This window comes from Sarcophilus harrisii, chromosome 6, assembly GCF_902635505.1.
Source record: "Sarcophilus harrisii chromosome 6, mSarHar1.11, whole genome shotgun sequence".
Classification (NCBI taxonomy): Eukaryota; Metazoa; Chordata; class Mammalia; order Dasyuromorphia; family Dasyuridae; genus Sarcophilus; species Sarcophilus harrisii.
This window is the reverse complement of record NC_045431.1, coordinates 23,747,233-23,763,333: the sequence shown is the minus strand read 5'-3', so window position 1 is coordinate 23,763,333 and position 16,101 is coordinate 23,747,233. Positions and strand designations below refer to the sequence as shown.

Genomic DNA, 16,101 nt, shown 5'->3' with positions numbered 1-16,101 from the left:
AAAGAAAGGATGATGTTGCTTTTGACAGAATAGAGAAAATTGGAAGACAGGAGACTTTAAGAGGAAAAGAAGTTTAATTTTAGAAATGTGTTTAAGACTTTTGTGGGTCATCTAGTTTGGAATGTTCAGCAGGCAAATTTCTGATATGGAGATGAAGTTCAAAATAGGGGCCAGCATCCCCGGTACAAATCTGAGGAGGTTTTAGATGGATAATGTATCAAAAGAAGAGGGCCTAGGATAGAACATGAGAAAGACCCAGGCAGAGAGAGAGGGAACAAAAAGGATGATGACCTGGGAAAGAAGAAGATCAAGGAGCAGGTAGACATGTAATAGATGTGCCAGGAGATAATAGTGCAGTCCAAGCTAGGACACAGGAGAGGATCAAGGAGGAGACTGGGTTGAAGTGTCCAATGCTGCACAGAAGTTGAAAAAGGTCAGCACTGAGAAAGGACAAGCACATTTGATAATTAAAGCATCATTGGTAACTGGAGTCAGCAATTTTAGGAGACGAATGAGGTGGAAAGCCAGCTGGCAAAGGGCGAAGAACTAGAAGAAAAGTGGAGACAGGAGTACAGCAACTTTTTCAAGGAATTTGGAAGATAAAAAAAGAGAGATACAGAACAGCACTTTGAGGGGATGGGAGGATCTACAGTAGATTTACTTGTTGCTTAACAAGAGTGGAGATTTGTTTATGTTTGAAGGAAATGGGAAAAGCTTAAAAATGAGACAGACAAAGATACAGAGACAGAAATAGAAAGGGGGAGAAAGACAGAGAAACAGAGACAGAGATAGAGATCAGTTCCTCAGCAGAAAAGCATCAAAGGAGGTATAAGCGACTTAATTATGTTAGAGAATATTTGAAATAGCTTTTCTAGGTATGGGATAGGGAATCAATTGAGAGATGGCAGGAAAATTTGTATTACCATGGTGAAAGCCCAGATGAAATTAGCTAATGTGAATTTGCAAATGATTTGAGGAGGTATGGTTGTGAGATTTCTTCAAGATTCATTTATGAACGTGTGAATAGAAGCAGAAGAGGTTTATAGTAGGGTAATATGGGCTTAATGGTTGGCAAAAGGAAAAAAAAAGATAGGGCAAATGGGCAAAAGATATTTTGCTGAAATATTCCTGAGGTGAGTCTGGAAAGGGAAGTAAGTAAAGTAAGAGTAGAGTAATGACCAGGAAAACACTGAGAAGTGAAGGGATTGGAGGTCTTAATGGAAATGGAGAAATCAGAGGTATAAAATGAGGGGAGAGAAGTAGAATGATTTGAGGTTGTGATCAAATAAGGGGATGTCAAAGTTTCTAAATAGGGAAATGGAACAGGGGACAAATATGTGACCAACTCTCAGTGTGGCTAAGATGGAGTAAGTAGTTATAGAATTTAAGGAAATTGAAAAAAGAAGAGGTTAGATAGTTTGATGAAACATCTACGTAGATACTAAAGTCTTTTACCACATTTGGCAGCTATTAGGGAAAGAATGTGAGCCAGGTGCTGAACTACTTGCTAAAGAAGGGAAATAGGCTGAGATTAGCTTTGCTACAGCTCCACTGCTTCTGATTTGATTGCAAATCTTGATTGAATGGACCTAAGCAAGGAAAGGATCTCATGTGAATAAAGTAGTGAGAGGTCTGGAAATGATAGAAGGGAATAAAATATATATTTTATTCTCTCCCTCTAGGAACAGTATCTGAAAGCTGGATGCTACAGAGAGTTGGGCCAAAGCTATATTTGTGTCTTTTAAGTACATAGTGAAGAAGGACAGTAGAATATAGCGGGGAGGTGGTAACTAGTACCCCCTAAGAGCTGAGGACTCTGGAGGACCTGGAGTTATCAAAATGAGGGTGATCTACATGCCCTCCAAGGACAGTTACAGATTCAATCTTCTAATCTCTTAGAAATGTCCATATAATCTCTTACCCATATTTTATATGTCATACCCAACATTTTCTTTGCCATCTCTTTGATTCTACATGTATGTTCTCAGCCTTGAGAATTCTATAAATAAAATAATAGTGATTAATGAAAACAATATATATTATATCTTAAAATAATTTTATATTTATATTTTTATTCTTAAAACCACCATGTGAAATAGAGAATTATTGACATTCACTGTTGAGTAAAGTTAGGATTAGACAATCTAAAATACCTGAAATTATAAATTAATTAAGAGCTAAATTAGGATTGAATTATGGCTCAATGAAGGGCTGAAGTCTGGATTTTCTGATTCCGACAAAAAGGGAGAAGCATCTGTCCCATAATACTCTTTTACATTTTATAACTGAGGTTCTTCATGTGTGGTACCCAGGAAAGAAAGGAATCATTTTCTTCTTTCAAACACATGTGAAATGAAGCCGAGATCATCTAGCTAAGATGTTGACAATGATTTGGACTTATTAGCATGCAATTCAGTTCAGCAAACATCTATTTTATATGAAGCCTCAGAAATATAAACATAAAATGATTGAATCATTGTCTTCTAGAAGCTTATAGTGAAATAGGGCATATCCCTTGTACATTTAATCTTGTGTTTTGAGGGGAGAATCAGAATTAAGAGGTGTCTGTCTACATTTCCCTGAACTTTATAGTAGTAGACTTAAAAATAATGGAAGGCTAAAGTTATTGAGGATTGAAGAAGAAAAGGAAGCACTCATTTTTAATTACACAAGAAAAGATATAATTTATGACCTTAGTGAGGATTTAAGTTCTCATATAAAAATCTACTTAGTTAAAGAAAAATAAGTCTGCTGCTTCCTATTCTACAAGGGCAAATCTGTCTATCTTGGAATAAAAAAAAATAATTTTCCTTATATACACATGGATATGTCTCTGTATTTTAATAGATTGATATTTCTACCTATTTACATATATACTCAAGAATCAAGAAATATGTATTATGCCTATTATTATAAACCAGGGAAGTAAACCTCTACTGATTTCTCATTACAAAGGTGGAACCTTGGCAAGGAAGTATAATGATTTCTCTAGATGGGAACTGATTACAATATGTGATCATGTTTCAAAATTGAAGCAGCAATCTATACATATATCCATATACACAATACAATAGGCATGCATATCTGAAGATAAAGTAAAATACTGGATATAGAAATGAACAAATAACAAAATAAGGCTAGTATGTTGAAAACATATCAGTTCTGACTTTCCTCCTCCTGTTGTGAATGTAACAAAATTAATTTTTATCACTCTTCATACACTGCTGTTTGCCCAAGGCTAAAGTATTGTTAAATGTGTGGGACCCCGCTGTTTTCGTTAGTTTCAGTTAAGAATGTTGGAAATGATTTTTAAAAGCACCTTGTTATCATAGTTTTCACTACACTAACAGCTGTAAATGTATTTATAGTTACTTAGTATTTCATATTTAATGGATTCTTTTTTTAACTTAATATTTTTCATCTACTCTTGTCCCTCTTGAAAAGGGCAGGATGATGGATTCTAAAAGTCATAACTCTTCTTATCTTAAATCATTGCATTACATAGGAAATGTATGGTTTTTATGATCTTAGTTTTATTTAAAATAAATTAGAAAAGTTGTAACTCATGGAAGAAAGTAGAAAATAAGAATGATAGAAAATGTAATGCAAAAGCAAGGCAGATAGAAAGGAAGGAAGAAAAGAAGGAAGGAAGGAAGGAAAGAAGGAAGGAAGGAAGGAAGAACTCTTATCCTAAATCATTGCATCACATAGAAAAATGTATGTTTTTTTATGATCTTAGTTTTATTTAAAATAAGGTAGAAAAGTTATAACTCATGGAAGAAAGTAGAAAATAATGATAGAAAATGTAATGCAAAAGCAAGGCAGATAGAAAGGAAGGAAGGAAGAAAAAAAAATTTCACAGATAAAGATCAACAATACCATTGTGGAAGATTGGGTTTAAAAGATATCTTCCAGGAAGGGAAATATAAATGTTTCAGAGAGAAAAAGTAATGCTACATAGGCTATCACAACATGGCCTGGGGATTCAGCGTAATCCAAACTGATATGATCCCTAGCTCCAGACCTACAACTATTTGTTGCATTAGAAGGATAAGAAAAGAAAAAGGGCATAATTCTTTGTCTCCTACCTGAGATGTATTCCCTTCAAAGACCCACAGCCTGTCCCTTTTAGAATCACAGAATCCTGTGGCTAGAAATGACCTTTGATCTGTATTTCTGCCTCTAGGCTAACTTGCTTCTAAAAATTGAAAATAGCTCATTATCTATCTAGCCCACTGTTGAAGCATCTCCAGTGAAGGCAACAACCTATCTTTTCTGTCTCAATTCATGTGTCTTGAATTGTCTCTCATTCCTTATCTTGTTTTTTTTAGTTTTGTTTTGTGAGGATATTGTGACTTCCTCATTTTTTCCAACACTATCCATAAGTATCAAGACAAAGACCCTACTCAAGGACTCTAATGTAAAAATTCAATTGTCATCATTTTCCCTCAGCATTTACCGATCCTTAATTGATAAACTTAAGCTTTTAAATCAGGATCCTGGATTTTTACAGGTACAAACATGAACAGAAAACCTTTCTGTCCTGGAGTTTTAAAAATATCTGTCCAATGTTACAAAAGTCGTTTATTATAAGATTAAAGATTTAGAGTTAGAATAGATCTCAGAGACCTTTTTTTTTTTTTTCTCATTTTCTCAAATGCCTAACTTAGCAACCAGAAATAACTATTTCAACCAAGTAGTACTGTCAAGTCAAATCATTACCTGAAGTAAATTGCTTCTAGTAAATCCATGGTAAATGGATAACTATAGGAGATTTCTCCTTCAGTCATCACAAAAGAAAATAAAAAGTTTTGTAGTTTGTTTCTAGTGGCTGTCATATACATGAAACTTACTCAACTACTACCTATCACTGATTCTGATTTTGCTAACCTTGCTTTCCCTTCATATGCCCTGAATCTGTGCTTTTTTCCCTTATTAAGCCTTTCTTCTCCCCCCCTTTTTTTTTTACATTCAAGTCCCAAGTCAGATAGCACTTTTTCCATAAATCCTTCTTAAAGGAAAGTAGAAAGAATTTGGAAACAAGAAGGCTTGGATTTGAATACCAACTCAGATACTAGTTGTGTGATTCTGGGAAAGACATTTCACTTTTATGATTCCTGGCTTATTCATCTATAAAATAGAAATAATAATCAGACCTATCTCCAAAGGTTGTTTTGAAGACCAAATAAAATAACATGTATAAAGAATTTTGCAAACTTTTGAAGTAGAGCTTCTAAAACGAACCTTCTCTCTCCCCCCAAAATGCCACAATAGCCTTTGAATTTTCAGACAAAGAGAACTTTTGGAATATCAGAAAATAGAATTGAAGGAGACTTTTTAGATCATCCAACCTACCTCCTTCAATTTCCAGTAGAGAGGAAAAGAGGAAAAAATAATTTCCTAATATTATACAAATAATATATTATAATATCAGAAATCTAGAGTTGAAAAAGATCTCAGAGACATTCTTTTCTTGTTTTCACAAATATGGAAATTAGCAACCAGAAAAAATAACTTTTTCATTATAATACAGGAAATAAACAGGCAAGACACAATTTGTACCTGGATCCTTTGACTAGAGTCAATTTTTCTACATACCTCAATGAAGACAACTTGGACAGCCGTTTAAAATGGTAAATGAGATTCCTTCAAATTTATACCTATTATCCAATTTTTATTCAGATGAATATCTGATATTTAGATGTTCCTTTGATAGGACTACTATCTGTCATTTTTGTTTGGTTTTGGTTTTGGTTTTATTTTAGATGTTTGTTTTTACCTTCTCTTCCCCTCCCCACTCCCCCCGCCCCCGTACATCTGGTTTATTCTCCTTCATTTCTCATGTTTAAATACCTAAATTTAATTTCCATTTCTTGGGCAGCAAGGTGGCACAGTGAATAGTAAACCAAGAAAGATTTCAGGAAGACTCATTTTCATAAATCTGAATCTGCCTCAGACATCTCAAACTCAACAAGTACAAAACCGAAGTCCTCTTTTCCTCCCTTCTATATTCTATATTATTTCTATATTACTCACAAGATAGATGTCATCCAATTCCTCTCTCTCCTTCAAGATGGTCAGTGGTACTTCTACAGTATATATATAATAATTTTAATTGTCTTTTGAAATAATATCCTATATATCTAAAAACAATATTTTCTTAATAAAAAATAGGTATAGTAAACCCAATGAAATGTAGCCTTTCTCACTCTTCCTTAGGAAATTATCAATTTGACTCAGAAAATGAAATAAAACTAATATTGGGTTTCAAATGATTATTGAAGGTAGATTTTTTTTTTTAGGAGCAAAAACAATTTGGTAAAAATCTCTTATATCTTTGTACAATAATACACTTTAAAAGCAAACTGAAGAGTTTATACCATGAGACTTTTTTTTCCTCTCTCTAATTTTAAAAATATTGAATCACAAAATTTAAATCACAAAGTTTAAATCACAAAAGAAACATATTGAGATTTATTCAAGGAATCAGATTCTATGACATGTTCTAAATTTAACTTAACTTATACACTATATATAAAATAATAACCCAAGTGATATAAAACAATTATGATTTATTAACAAAAGTCCAATGTATTTTAGTAAAGTAGACAATATGACATGGCAGATGGAGAACTAACTAGAAAGATCTCCATTCACATAGTAACATTTACTAGCTTTGGGGAAATGGGGGTAATGCATACTGGTAATCCACTGATTAAATCATTTATCATTGACCTGTGCTATTTACTATGGCAGGGAACATCTCATAATTTTTTTTTAAAGTTCTTTCATAAAAAAGAAATTCAAAATTGGTGGAGCACCGTATCTAATAGCTATTAGAAAGGTTAGAAAGCTGAGAACTGAATTCTGTAAGCATGCTTGGGTATTAATTTTATTTAAATTCCATGTTACCATTAGTTTTTAATATATGCATCATTCTGTTAATTAAGTTATCATTCTGAATACTGTTCTACCTGTTCAAATTCCTGTGAATTGTTAACTCTTATATTTCTGGAATTTGTTGCTATCATAGAATGGTCATTTGATTTATTTTCCAAATTAGTAGTTTTTTTTTTTTTTTTTAACTAGGGGCAAACTAAATCATTGAATCTGTCAAAGAGAGCAAAATACAGTTCTAGAATGGGTTTTAGAGAAAAATAGTCATATCAAAAAAATAGTAATAATAGATTTATCCATACAATAGCACAATATTTGTCAAGAGCTGATAAATGATGTCAAATTTCCATAATACAAAGGCAAATCTCAAATAATCTACACTGAAACCAGACTATTATTAGAGATTGAATTTATAATTATTGGACTTATTTTTACTAAAAGTCATCCTTAAAAACTTAAGAAAAAATATTCCAATTGACATTATGCCAAATATTCAGAATGTCTAAGTTCTATAAAGAGTAAAGACTTCAAAGTATACAAATCTAACAGATGAAATTGACAATCATTTGGCAACAGGTTCAGATATCCTAGCTACTCTTGGAGTTGTTCAAAGAATACTTTCAGTCAGCCCACAGAAAGTCCCATTGCATTGTCACTCTTTTGGAGCAGTAGTAAAGACAATGTGGGCACCTGTCATTCTCACCTTCATATGGAAGGATCATGCTTTCCCAGCTCCCATCCTCAGTTATATAACTTTGGAGTCAACTCTCTGAGCGCTGTCCTTCTGGCAGAGCTAGCTTTTCTTTCTGCACTTAAGTAGAAAAGAAAAAATGGGAATATGAAGAGAAGAAAGGACTACCTTCTACTAGTTCCAGCTGAATTATAACCTCCCCAATCAAACTAACCTTTTTCGGTGCCTAGAAATATCTCAAATCCCTACTTTTTCTATATTCTCCCTGAATTTTAAGATCTGCATTAATGATCCTATCTTGTTATTTGAAGCCCCCAATCATGATTTTCTCCAGTTCATTCAGACACCACAGCTTTGAAATAATTTTCTTTTTTCATATCTGTCTTTTTCAGGACTATGCTTGGACCCAATTGTACTTTTCTTTGTTCTATTTAAGCAATTAAGCATTGAAGTGGCTGACAACATTTATCTTAGAAAATCAATCTTAAAACAAGAAAGAGAAAGCAAATGAACTTTTAAAATCAGGGTTTGGGGAATAAGTACAACTTTTCCTTCAGAAATGAGCAATTATCAGCAAAGTGATTAGTTTCAGCAACTTACAGGCTTTTTCATACATAGCCCTGTAACCAGATAACAATATCAACAACTGACATTTTAAACACAGTTCAAAGTATGGCTTAGCTTGAGAAAGAGCCAAATTTAGAGTAAAAAATACTTTATTCAAATCCTGTCTCTGACATATACTAACTATATAACCATGAACAAATCATTTTTCTTATGCATCATTGGAGAGAATTTTCACTTTCAGAATTCTCTTTACTAAACCGAATATTAGAAAAGCAAAATAAATCCATTTTGAAATTTACAAAGGACTTTATATTCATTATTTATTTAAATCTCAAATTCTGAGAAGCTATAAGTAGCAAAAAAAAAAAAACCCTACATTTGTTATTTTGCTTCATATGATCATTTTATTTAAATTCAAAAAATATATTAGAGTTTATCTAGATTTTTGTTTTAACCTTATTCTTTAAATTATGATAATATTGAATCAGGAATTCTTACTTCTCATTTTTTTGAGGGAGGGGGAAGATTGCTATATTCACATATTCATGGTCCTTTTAATATATATTGAGATAAAATTATTCTTCCACATACCCAAAGAATACATCTCTAAATATATTTTGGAAGTTCATGAAAAAAATAAGATTCTGTGTGCAGAATTGCACATACAAGATTTATTTTAAAGACAAATGTTTCTCAATGTCACCATTTAAGAAAATGAAAAACAGAATTATGGGACCAAAACACATATTTGTATAAAAGGGGAGTTTCCTAGAAGATGGAATAGGTCTGAAAATTCCAAGTGTTCCAGATTTCTTCTACACAAACAAAATAAATCTGTGTCCCTAAGTGAACATATACACAATTAAGACTTACAGGGGAAGAGGGGTCCTCCTTGGACAACCCAAGGAGAACAAAGACCCCAGGACAGAATTTAAATAGTGTCAAGTGTAAACACCTCCAGGCTAGCTCCACATGAAAAGCAAGTGAGGAGCCTTGGGGCTAGCTGGGTTTGACTAGAGCCAGAAGGGAGAACTGAAGTGAAGCCAGAGGCATCAGCCCCACTAGACTAGAAGTAGGTATAATATTAAGTTCTCATTAAAAAAAGAAAGAAAGAAAAAGAAAAAGAAAAGAACATTGGAACTTCACCATGGAAATATATTAAGGAATTAGGGAAACCAGGTTTCATATTCAAAGGAGGACAATGAAGTTTAAAAAAAGAATTCTCCCCTTCCCAAAAGCCTACCAAAATTAATACCTGCTTAAAAATAATTTATGGAAAAACTCACAAAAGACTTTAAAAATTAAATCAAGGAGGTTGAGGAAAATCTTAAAACAAATAAAAACCATCCAATAAAAAAAAAGAAATTTGTGAAAGGAAATAACTAACCAATCAACTAGAAAAGGAGATAAGTCTTAAAGAAAATAATTCATTGAAAATTAGAACTGGGACAGTGAAAGTGAAGCTATAAGAAGCCAAGAAATAAAAATACATACCTACATACATATATACATATGATCAAGAAGATATGTTATGCCACAGTTCCCTTTTATTGCCCTGCCCCAGTTTCCTTAACTGTTCTGCCTCAGTTTCCCTAATTATTCTGCCTCTGTTCCTTGAATTGTTCTGCCTCAATCGCCTGGTTGCAACCCCCTTTCCTGACCATTAGGACTGAAATAATTAGGGCGTAGCTGACCACTCTGACATTCCAAAAAATAAAACTCCAGATACCCTTTCTCAGATACCAAATTGGTATCCTCTACCTCTATCTTTCCAGACTTCCTAATTCTAGTTGGCTACCTCCTTTACTCCCAGTTTATCAGAATTTGTGGTCCTATCCCCAACCCTGTCCAAACAGGATTGATGGTCTCTTTCTGGAGATTCCCACTCCCCAGAGTTTGTACTCCACCCCCTTGCCTTTGTCTTAGAGCCCTTACCTATGGAAACATATATAGGCTGAGGCTGTTGCTGGATTCTTTGAGATGAAAGTCTAATTCAGCCCTGGGACCAAAACGGATCCTTTGGTCCCAGAAAATCTCTCCCTCTCAGAAATCCAAAAAAATATTAAAAACTCTCAAATCTGTATCTTGCCTCAGTTTTTCTGGCATTACAGAGAAAGCATAAGAATAATTGAATACTCTGAAAACTGTCACCAAAAAAAAAAAAAAAAAAAAGGATCTTGAAAAAATAATACAGATATAATTTTTAAAAAAATTGTCATGGAGTGATGGAAGAGGAAAAAGTAGAAATAGGAAAAAATTCTACCAATTGCCACCTCTAAGAGGTCTTACAAGGAAAACACTCAGGAATATTACTGCTAAATTTCAAAATCCTTAGATCTAAAGAAAATTCTACAAGAAACAAAAAAAATAATCAATTATGTTGGAGTTACAATTAGAATTATATAGTATTTATCAACAGCTACAATAAGAGACTATAGATTCTGCAATAATATATATATAGAGAGACCTACATCTACATCTATATCTATATATCTATATATATATATATAGACAATACAAAGAACTAGGCTTGTAGCCAAAAGTAACATATCCAGCAGAACTAATCATAATATTGAAATGGAAAAAAAAAGATATTTAACAAACTTGCAGATTTTCAGGAATTTTTCTCAGCCACTCCTGAACTCAATAGAAAATTTAACCTATATCCAGCTGTGCCATTACTGGGTCTGTATTCCAAGGAAACCATCAGGGAGGGAAAACATTCACATGTGTAAAAATGTTTATAGCACCTCTTTTTGTAGTAAAGAATTGGAAAATGAGTTTATGCCCACTGAGGAATAGCTGAACAAGTTGTGATATATGAAGGTAATGGAATATTAAAGTTCTATGAAAACTGATGAACAAGCTGATTTTTGAAAGACCTGGAAAGATTTATATGAACTTTTGCTGAGTGAAACAAGCAGAGCCAGGAATACATTGTAACATTAGCAACAAGAATGTGCAATGACGAACTAACTATGAAAGTCTTGGTTCTTCATAATAGTTTAGTGATTCAAAGCAATCCCAATAGACTTTGGACAGAAAATGCCATCTGCTGCATTGTTGGTGGAGTTGTGAATGAATCCAACCATTTTGGAGAGTAGTTTGGAACTGTGCTCAAAAAGTTATCAAACTGTGCATACCCTTTGATCCAGCAGTGTTACTACTGGGATTATATCCCAAAGAGATTATAAAGAAGGGAAAGGGACCTGTAAGTGCACGAATGTTTGTGGCAGCCCTTTTTGTAGTGGCTAAAAACTGGAAACTGAATGGATGTCCATCAGTTGGAGAATGGCTGAATAAATTGTGGTATATGAATATTATGGAATATTACTGTTCTGTAAGAAATGACCAACAGGATGATTTCAGAAAGGCCTGGAGAGACTTACACGAACTGATGCTGAGTGAAATGAACAGGACCAGGAGATCATTATATACTTCAACAACAATATTATATGATGACCAGTTCTGATGGACCTGGCCATCCTCAGCAACGAGATCAACTAAATCATTTCCAATGGAGCAGTAATGAACTGAACCAGCTATGCCCAGAAAAAGAACTCTGGGAGATGACTAAAAACCATTACATTGAATTCCCAATCCCTATATTTATGCACACCTGCATTTTTGATTTCCTTCACAAGCTAATTGTACAATATTTCAGAGTCTGATTCTTTTTGTACAGCAAAATAACGGTTTGGTCATGTATACTTATTGTATCTAATTTATATTTTAATATACTTAACATCTACTGGTCATCCTGCCATCTGGGGGAGGGGGTGGGGGGTAAGAGGTGAAAAATTGGAACAAGAGGTTTGGCGATTGTTAATGCTGTAAAGTTACTATAAGCACCAACATCAAAGATTGATTTCAAAGGACTCAACAAGGAGAAATTGTTTCTTTTTACATAGAAATGTAAACCACATGATTAAGTGTAATGGGCTGAGGCTTGAGCTGATGCACTGAGGTCCCAAGTACGTGAGGATAAATAGTAATTGGACTACACTCTATTAATATACATGATTGGATAAAGAATGGCCCCCGCCCACTCTCTGTGCAAGTCCTGATGTGTTGTATAGGAAATGACAATTTTGATGAATGGAGGCAGAGAGAGAGACAGGAAGAGAAGCTGGGAGAGATTGGCCTGGGTTCCACACTCCCAACTGCTGATCGTGTGGCTCCTGGTCTAGCTAGCTTCTTGACTCAGCTACACACATTGCTATTGCCTATTCTCTTCCACCTCTGATCTTTCTTCACTGAGAATAAAGACTGACGATTTTCCCCTAACCTGAATTCCTGACTCCAGCTGATTTTAAAATATGCAGTCTTCACAATTAAGAATGACATCAGTAAGTGGGTAGTTCAAAAGAAAGATTGGGGCAGAGCTAAGTATAATGCAATTCTAAACAGCAAACTATCTAGGAAAAGGTAAAAATAGTAATAAGTCTATATGAATGAGGAGCAAAAGAAAAACCAACAAAGAGCTATTAGAGGGGTAGTTCTGAAAAACTACTCACATTGAGAATGGATTATAAAAGGGAACATACACACACACACACACACACACACACACACGCACACACACATGTTGGCTGTTGTCCTTCATTCTCAGAGGCCAGAAATGACATCCCTATGTTAGAATCGAAATTAGTCTGGCTGATTTGACCAATATGGGCCCCAAATGCTCTGCCACAGGTTAGACACAAATAGTCCTCTATGAACATCTTCCTGGTATTTCTCTAATTCTGCACATCTTGCCTTTCTTCGGAGCTAATTCAATTCCGCTTTTCTCATAGAGCCCAGTGCCTTCTTTGATAAGGACACACCATGTTGAGTGGTCCTAAGCCAGCGTCTCCCATGTCATAGAATTACTTCTGAAGTTTTCAGGGGTCCAGCCTCTGCAGGGGGTCCAGGGAGGAATAGGGTTGGAGTCAAAGGAAGAAAGGAGTCATGGGGTAGTTTGATTGAGGAACTGATGGAAGTGATGCTCCCACTTCTCTCAGGCTCCTTCAAATTTTATTTTTATACTATATCACAATCATATATTTTTCTTTAGGTCAATGTAGTCTTCAGACATATGTTTGACTTATTGACCTTTATATGTTACTACATTTGACATTTAATATTTGAGTAAGTTTTTTATGTTTAAGTGTTAATTATTGATTACATTACATGAAGCTAATAATGAAAGGTAAATGTTATACAAGGTTAAATGTCAGTGAATTTTGTTAGTTTACTTATGTCTTCTTTGTCAATTCAATGAATTGTTTGATTCCGCTATTTCCCTGACTTGGAACCATGTACATAGGCATTTAGGGCAATTCCTAGTTATACTTTAATCATCTTTTGGTTCCTAGACATACTGATCTTTTCTGAGTCTAAGTTGGTAAACACCATTATTTCCTGGACCTTTGGATTCTCTCCCATAGTGACAATGCTTTCCATGGTGTTCTCTCCTTTATCATTTGTCTCAGTGAGAGATTAGTTTTATTAGAACAGAATATGCATGTGCAATCATTTTTTCTAGTTAACTTGCCCAAATTCTCCTTGTCATCAGATTTTTTAGATAATATTTAGTGCTGTAATCAAGCCAATTATAAATAATATAGGAAATAGTAGTCCACTAATCAGAATCATAAAAGGAAATGTTGGTCCTACATGAGGACATGTGCACATTTGATCTCAGTGCTGGGCTTTGCCAATCAGCTTAGAGATGGTGGCTCCCAACAGAACTTCTTAAGAGAGACTTTGAGAGTGTCCTTGCATCACTTTTTCTGAGCGTCTTGTGAGTACTTGTCCTGCGTCCTCTATAAAACACTCTTTTTGGTAAGTATACGTTTGGCATTCAAACAAGGCGGTCAGATTTCTGCAGTAGAGTTGGAATGGTTGAAAGTTTAGTTCAAGAAAGAACTTCAGTGTCTGATATCTTATCCTGCTGGGCGATCTTCAAAATCTTCCTAAGATAATTCAAGTTGAATATACATACATACATACACATATACATATATGTGTTCATATATACATACATAATGTAAATATATACACATATGTGTACGTACACACATATACATTTATACATGTACATATTATATATAGATATATTTTATACATATATATGTGTGGTTTTTGTATGTGTGTATACATGTGTAAATGTATATACCATGAGGGATATGGCACCCTCTAAAATCTTTAAAGAAATAAGTGGGGAGAGAATAAAATAAGAAGAGGTATAGAAGGGTATTTAGAATTATGGGAATAGGATAAAGAGGTAGGAAAAGAATAGGGGAGAAAATAAGGAAAGCATCCATCAGTAGTTGGTGGTGGTGATGGTTAAATAGCAGCAAGGAAAGTTAAAGACTAGAATTAAAAAATCAATAGGGATAAAAAATAAAAGATATATACAAACACTATTATAAGAATTCGGAGTAGAATTTATTAGGGGAAAAAATAATCTTTGATCTCACACAAAGTGAAACAAAGATTCAATCACAAAATAAATCTGCATTATGAATCAGTCATATTAAAATTGTTTTACATGTATGACTACATAAGTATAAAAGCATATGTTTATATCTTTGTATATGTGGGAATATATGCATGTAAGTATATGTATGTATATAGATATGTGTATGTATGCATGTGTATATATGTGCATATATATATATAATATATAGGTGTGTGTATGTATATATGTATGTATGACTATACCTGTGCTAAACTGTAGCCTGCTTGGGGGAGGAGGGAATGAAAGGGGGAAAAAAGAAATAAAGTAAAAAATACAGAGCAGAGAGCAAAAGAATAATTTACCAGGAAGCAAAGAAAACATGGACAGTTGCGAATATAATCTCTCCTATTATTATATATGCTTTCTTGAAATGAAAATTTATTGTTACATATTTTGAAATCTCCCTGATGTTCTGCTGGGCCTATGACAATGTTTTGTTTTATTTTATTTTCCTTTTCTTTTTTGTTCTATTCTATTTTATTTTATTCTGTATTTAGTTTTAAATAAATATTTAAAATAAAATAAAATACACAATATATTGAGATAGTTTCCATATCTCTCTTGTCATGCAATTTGAACTTGTTACTAATTTTTTTTTTTAACATGTGGGCTTTTCTTTCTTTGGAACATCACTGCATGTGAAATGGTGCCAATCTGAGAGAGGGCCCTGGAAAATGTCCACATCTTTTTGCTAGTGAGTTAAGAAAAGTGAGATTTTGGACTGCTCGATGAATCTTTAAAATGTCATTGTTCACATTTTTTATGATTTTTTTTTCATAATGCAATATGTGACTGTTGCCTAACAAAAAAAAAAAAAATCCATATTGTCTATTTCATAAGAAAACTCTGGGAGGTTGAAGAGTTGTAACTTAGGCAGGGAATTGAAATAGAATTAAAAGGGAATTAATTAGAGAATTCAAAACATTTTGGCCAGGGGCCAATATCTCTGCATCATTATCAAGTCAATGGGCCACTCAGTAGGAAAGATCATTGGATCTGAATATTGGTCTCTTGTTCTCTCCTTGAGTGGGTGGGTGGGAAAGTCCTGTGCTTTTTTGTTGTCCATTAGTGATGTGAAATAGAAACTGTGAGTTTTATCAGACATACTTCATAATGACCAGTTACTGCTAATTCCCATAGCACCATAACTTTGAGTAGTTAATAATATCTGTTCTTCTGTAAGGACAAATTTGAATTATTACTAGTTGTAATGTTCTGGTTGGTTTTCTGGAGGTCTTGGGACCAGCCTTCCTTTCAGCAAAGTAATCACCAGGAGAATAACCAGGGATAAAGTCCAAATTCTTTACTGTCTCCTTGCCTGGGGCCCTGGCTAGCTTGGTCTCAGTGGAGGAAATGCAGGAGGACTGGCCAGCTACCACTGTAGTGTGAGATGGAGTGAATCTGTCTGGCTGAATTTGTCCCAGTTTATATGCTCTATTCT

At 34.0% G+C, this 16,101-nt stretch overlaps 1 long non-coding RNA gene across 1 annotated transcript in view; it reads left to right on the top strand.

The window, feature by feature from the left end:
* LOC116419878 overlaps nucleotides 1–16,101 on the top strand; it is a 91,270-nt gene that overhangs the window by 14,305 nt on the left and 60,864 nt on the right. Inside the window, exon 2 of the long non-coding RNA XR_004230211.1 lies at nucleotides 5,534–5,633. This is a non-coding gene — a long non-coding RNA (uncharacterized LOC116419878). The remainder of the gene's footprint in view (nucleotides 1–5,533; nucleotides 5,634–16,101) is intronic.